This window comes from Malus sylvestris, chromosome 13 (assembly GCF_916048215.2).
Source record: "Malus sylvestris chromosome 13, drMalSylv7.2, whole genome shotgun sequence".
NCBI classification, from domain to species: Eukaryota; Viridiplantae; Streptophyta; class Magnoliopsida; order Rosales; family Rosaceae; genus Malus; species Malus sylvestris.
In genome coordinates, this window is record NC_062272.1 from 3,731,693 (window position 1) to 3,737,692 (window position 6,000).

A 6,000-nucleotide genomic window follows, 5' to 3' on the forward strand; every position below is an offset into this window, starting at 1 on the left:
AAGAAAAGCGTTTTTTACATCCATTTGATGTAGAGACCATTGTGAATTGATAGCCACCGAAAGAAGAACTCTAACTGTGTTCATCTTTGCCACCGGGGCAAAGGTTTCTTTGTAATCTACCCCGTAGGTTTGCGTGAAGCCCCTTGCAACTAACCTTGCCTTGTGCCGCTGGATGGTTCCATCTGAGTTAAATTTTGTCTTGTAAATCCATCTTGCCCCAACCACACGTTGATCTTTTGGCAGAGAAACAATGCTCCAAGTTTTAGTTTCTTCGAGTGCCTTCAGTTCCTCAAGCATAGCACATCTCCATACAGGAGATTGGTTTGCCTCTTCGAAGGATCGAGGCTCCGAGTGTTGAGATAACTTAGTGACAAATGCTGCATGAGATGGAGAGGTCTTGCTATGGTAAACCATTTGTCCAATAGGATATCTAGGCATGTAGATTTCAAAATCATCAAGCCTGGCTGGAGGTTGTCTGTTTCGAGAAGGATTCCTTCGTGGAGGAGTAGGTTGTTCAAGGGGCTCTCTCCTTTCGTGGAGGACTTCTTCATTATTTGCTTCCATATTTTCATGAGCTGGCTCTATCTCAATTGCTTCATTGTGCGGTGTTGACAGTCTTGGATCATCAAGGACGAGAGGAGTGGGAAACACTTCATATGAGAGCTCCCCCTGAGGTTCATCATCATGCTTCTGAAAGAAGAAGTGTGTCTCATCAAACCGTACATCCCTGGATACAAACACCTTTTTGGTTTTAGAATCATAGCATTTGTATCCCTTTTGGGAAGTTGAGTAGCCTACGAATGCACACTTAATAGCCCTTGGATCAAGTTTATCTCGGTGAATAGTTTGAATATGCACATAGCACACACATCCAAACACACGGAGATGACTTATGTCAATATCTTTCCCCTTGAGAATTTGACAAGGAGATTTAAACTTCAAGATTCTGCTAGGAAGTCGATTTATGATGTATGCAGCGGTTTGTATAGCTTGGGACCAGAACTTCTTTGGAAGGTTTGCTTGTAACATTAGTGATCGTGTTTTCTCAAGCAAATCTCGGTTCTTCCTTTCTGAAATGCCATTTTGTTGTGGTGTTCCTACACAACTAGTTTGTTGCAAGATTCCATGCTCACTTAAGTAAGTTGTCATGATTTTGGAAGTATACTCAGAGCCATTATCAGACCTTAAGATGCCAATATTATAGTTAAAATGATTTTGAACTAAGTTATGAAAATTTTTGAAACACTGGAAAGCTTCGTGCTTGAATTTAAGTAAATACACAAAGGTAGTTCTAGAGAAATCATCAATGAAAGAGATGAAGAATCTATAGCCATCAAAAGACTCTAAGGTTGCAGGTCCCCAAATGTCGGAATGGACAATTTCAAACACTTTGGTAGCTCTAGAGAGAGAATGGGGAAAGGGTAACCTGGTGGACTTAGATTTTTGACAAACTTCACAATCTGAAATCTCTTTACAGAACCTAGGAAAAATAAAAGACATAACATGGGAAGAAGGATGAGCTAATCTCATGTGCCACAGCTGCTCCTTGTTTACTGTGTTTGAGTTTACGTAGAAACCTTTTGGAAAACTTGAAGAGAGATTGACATAGTACAGTCCATTGAGGAAGAAACCTTTACCAATCGTTTCCTTCGAAACTCGGTCCTGGAAAATAACACAGTGAGTGGAAAAAATTGCAAGACAATTTAGCAATTGTGTTATTCTTCCTACTGACAGCAACTTGAAAGGAAAGGAAGGGACATGCATGACAAGGGATTCCTTTTTACTTGAGAAGATTTTGAGTTTTCCTATGCCTACTATACTAACTTTGGTGCCATTAGCTACGGAGACAAAAGAAGGAGTGGAGAAGTTTTGAAAATCATTTAGTAAAGATGCATCGTTAGTCATGTGATCAGAAGCTCCTGAGTCGACTATCCAAAAACCACGGCTACTACTAAGATCCAATGCAGTGGAAATAGTTGCAACAATACCTGGCACATCATTTTGTGACACTGAGCTTGATTGTTCGAGGAAACCAGCAAACTTGCCGAGCATGGCTGCAGGATTTTCATGATTTGTTGTCCCTTGTTTCTGTTGCAGGAAGTTAGCAAATTCATTTATGAGAGTAATGGGACTAGAAGAAGAGTTCATCACATTTTTGGAGACATTGTCGCAAACAAGGTTTCCTTGAGGAGTGTAGGCAGGCTTCATTTGGTTTCTTGGTGCTCTTCCATCATCATTGAACTTGGGTTTAAGTTCTGGATGAAGAATCCAGCACTTTTCTTTTATGTGTCCAATGCCTGGACGACCTATTTTCACACCCTTGTATGGTCTGAAAGAGGTGAAGGCTCTTGCTTCTGATGGCCTAAGATCTGATTCTCCAACGACAACGACTGCATTCATGACCTTCTTCCTTATTTCTTCGCATTGAATAACGTTGCAGACCATCTGGAAGGTGGGAAGTTCAGGTGTCATCAGGAGATGACTTTTAAGGTCCTCATATTCTGGTCCGATGCTGGCAAGCAACTGGAACACTTTGTCTTCTTCAACACGCTTTAAAAGAATGGTTGTGTCCGTGGTATGAGGTCTGTAGAGATCCAATTCATTCCATTTGGCCTTCAAGTTGCCAAGATGTTGAACAAAAGAGAGATTTCCCTGTTGTAATTCTGTAAGATCTTTCTTCAGCTGAAAGACTCGCGCAACATTGTTTAGATCTCCATACATGTCTCGTACAGAAATCCAAAGGTGGTGAGATGATACTGAATAACTGAAAATCTCAGCCATCTTTGGTTCCATAGAATTCAACAGCCAAGACATGATAAGTTGATCTTGGGATACCCATGCTGCATAATCTTGTGAAGTTGTTTCGGGCATGATATCATCCTTTTGAATGAACTGGAGCTTTCCACGTCCTCCAAGAGCGAGAGAAATAGCTCGTGACCAAGGCAGATAGTTGAATTCATTTAGGAGCACTGAGCTCAAACGTTGAATTGGGTTGGTATCCATAGTTTCGTTTTTTGAAACTTTCTCTGATGATGTTGCCATAATGGCTTTAACTGGTTTGAATTTGGTAGGATTTCGGAAGAACACAGATGCAGGTCCTTGAGGGATCACTGCTCTGATACCATATAGAAAACCTTAATGTATATTTCATTATCAAAACAGTTTACAAGATTAAGCATAAATAGAAGAATAATAGGGAAAGAGAGAGGAGAGGGGGACAATGGCAGCTAAGCAAGCATGAGAGTATGATGACCTCCACATTCTCTAACACATGCTTTACAGCTTATTAACAAGCTTTACACAGAAGAGGGAATAACACAGCTCACTAAACCCTAGCTAAACACAGCTTTACAGCTATTAGGGTTTAAAGAATATTCAATAATATTCAATAATATTTATAAGGTTTTAGTTGCTGTTCGTTGTTAACACAGATGAACAAGGTGCCAGTTTTGTCCCAAGCTTCTTATTACTCGTCCGAATACTTCTTACAATCCAAAGAGATATTGTCACCGATGACATTGTAATGTTATCAAGTTTGCTAAACTTTCTCTATCACTGCCTTTTCTTTGCTACAATCCAAACCAAACGATCCAATCTGAACCGTGGCCGCTCCTAAACTACTCATCACACAAGGAGAACGAGAAGAACGAGAATGATAAAAATAAGGGAAAATTAGATTCTCACCCTTCTTTTTGCTACTTCATTCATTAAAATCTTATTCCTTTTCAAATTTTGATAAAGATCCTTGGGTATTAATAACATCATTAATTATTTCAATAATAAAATATTTTTTTATTTCTAAATACATTCATTTAATATTAAAAATGTTACAATTAGTATATTTATATTTATGACTAAATTTTTTATCATATATTTTTAGTTTTAGTTTGTACCCATTTTTAATTTGTAATTCTTTTTTAACTTGTACCAATTTTATTTTCACTTTTAATTTGTACCCATATATTAATTTCTTTTTGTGCCCATATTTTTTAAAGTTTATTTGTATTTTTACCCATATATATTGTTTTTATTTGTACTTTTTATTTTGCTAAATGTACCCATTCATGTAAAACTTTTTAATCTTAAAATGTACTCATTCTTAAATATACCAATTTGTTATATGTAAAATGTACCCTCTTTTTTTATATATAAAATCTATTCAATTTTTTTCTAATCCATTTTTAAACGTATATGGGTACATTCTTTTTTCTTTGATTTTAAAATGTATCCATATCAAGTTTAATTGAAGAAATTTACTAATGTTATTAAGCCTAATATCTTTTTTTTTTTTTTTTTTTTTTTGTGATTTAGAAGAATGTACCCATGTTTTGATACAATAAATTTTTTGGTTAATTGTGATGAATGTACCCATGTTTATACACACACACACAATAGTATATTTATATTTTAATATTTTTAATCCCACAAATTATGGTTTTTTAAATTTAAAATCTAATTTATATAAACAACTAAAATTTCTAATTTTTAATTTAAAAAAATATAGTAACGTACATAGAAATAAATTATCACATTAATTTCAGGGACCTCGATCAAAAATTAAAAACCAACAAGATTTCAATCAAAGAATATTCATAACTAAGGACCGCATCCAAAGTCTCCCTAAAAATAATCTCCCAAAAATGTGTGACAAATAGGTAGGGATTATTAGAGGGTGTATAAAATGATGGTCCTTAAACACAAACATAGAGTTCAGTCCCGTCTAGGATTTCGAAGAGCTAAAAGTGATTTTTGATTACTAAAAGGTCACTTCTAACTACATTTGGCATAACAAGCACTTGGATTTTTTTTTTACAAAAAGTTTCAACTCATTTGAAATAAAAACACTTCAAGCATAAGCTTTTTTTTTTTTTTTTTTTTTTTTTTTGCTTGCATCAAATGCATTCATTATGACTTTGCAGTTGACTAGAGTCATATATGAACTTTAACTTGTATAATCTTTTGGAGAGAAATTGAGTTTAAATTTAAAATAGAAAGTTGCAACATTTGATGTGCATTGAAGGAGGAGAGATTTTTCTAAGTTACTTGAACATGATCAGTTCACCCGTGTGATAATATACTTAAGGAGAAGGCTTTTACTTTTTCAAGTGTCCATCTAATTGTATAAGACACATGGTGTACCAAGTACACTAAAAAATCTCTCCTACTATGTCATCCTGTTTATACCTAATTTTGCATTATCAACATGTGTAATTGACGTCGTTGGATGAATTAATATTTTTCTAGACTTACTACTCATCTCAATTATCGTAGTAATTATTGTAGAGAAATATATGAGTTTGGATGCAAGGATAAAACTGAGAGGGCAGTGGATTGATACGTCGGAGGCAGCCAACAAAGGTGGTAGTCTGATTAGACAAGGCAGGAATTGTGGAATCGGTTTGGCTGATTTTTCTTAAGGAGTTCATATTTGTAAAGTTTTAGTTGCTGTTGTTATTTAACACCGATGAACAAGATGCCACTTTTGTCCCAAGCTTCTTCGCTTACTACAATCCAAAGAGAAATTATCGCCAATGACTTTGCAGTAATATCAAATTTTCTAAACTTTCTCTATCACTGCCTATTCTTTACTACAATCCAAACCAAACGATCCAATCCGGACCTTGGCAACTCCTAATGGAATAATGCTCTGGAGAGAGACTAAGTTAAATTTAAAATAAAAAGTTACAATTCTTCATGTGCATTTGATGAGGAGAGATTTTTCCAAGTTACCGGTACACAGGCAATACAGCTGTGTCACAATATATGTGAAGCGAATATTTTTTATTTTAATACTTGTATTATGACACGTGATCCGGTGACACCCAAAATTCTCTCATAACATGCCATTCAAATTAAAAGCCTTATGAACATGCAGAGAGTTCCCGTATACTCGAAAATTGGAAGAGTCGAAGTTTAAATGAACCAGCAAACGCAGAGTGCAATGCAATCAATATTAATCTGGCCGTTTCCGGGTGCGTGTATTAATCTTTTGCTCGACTC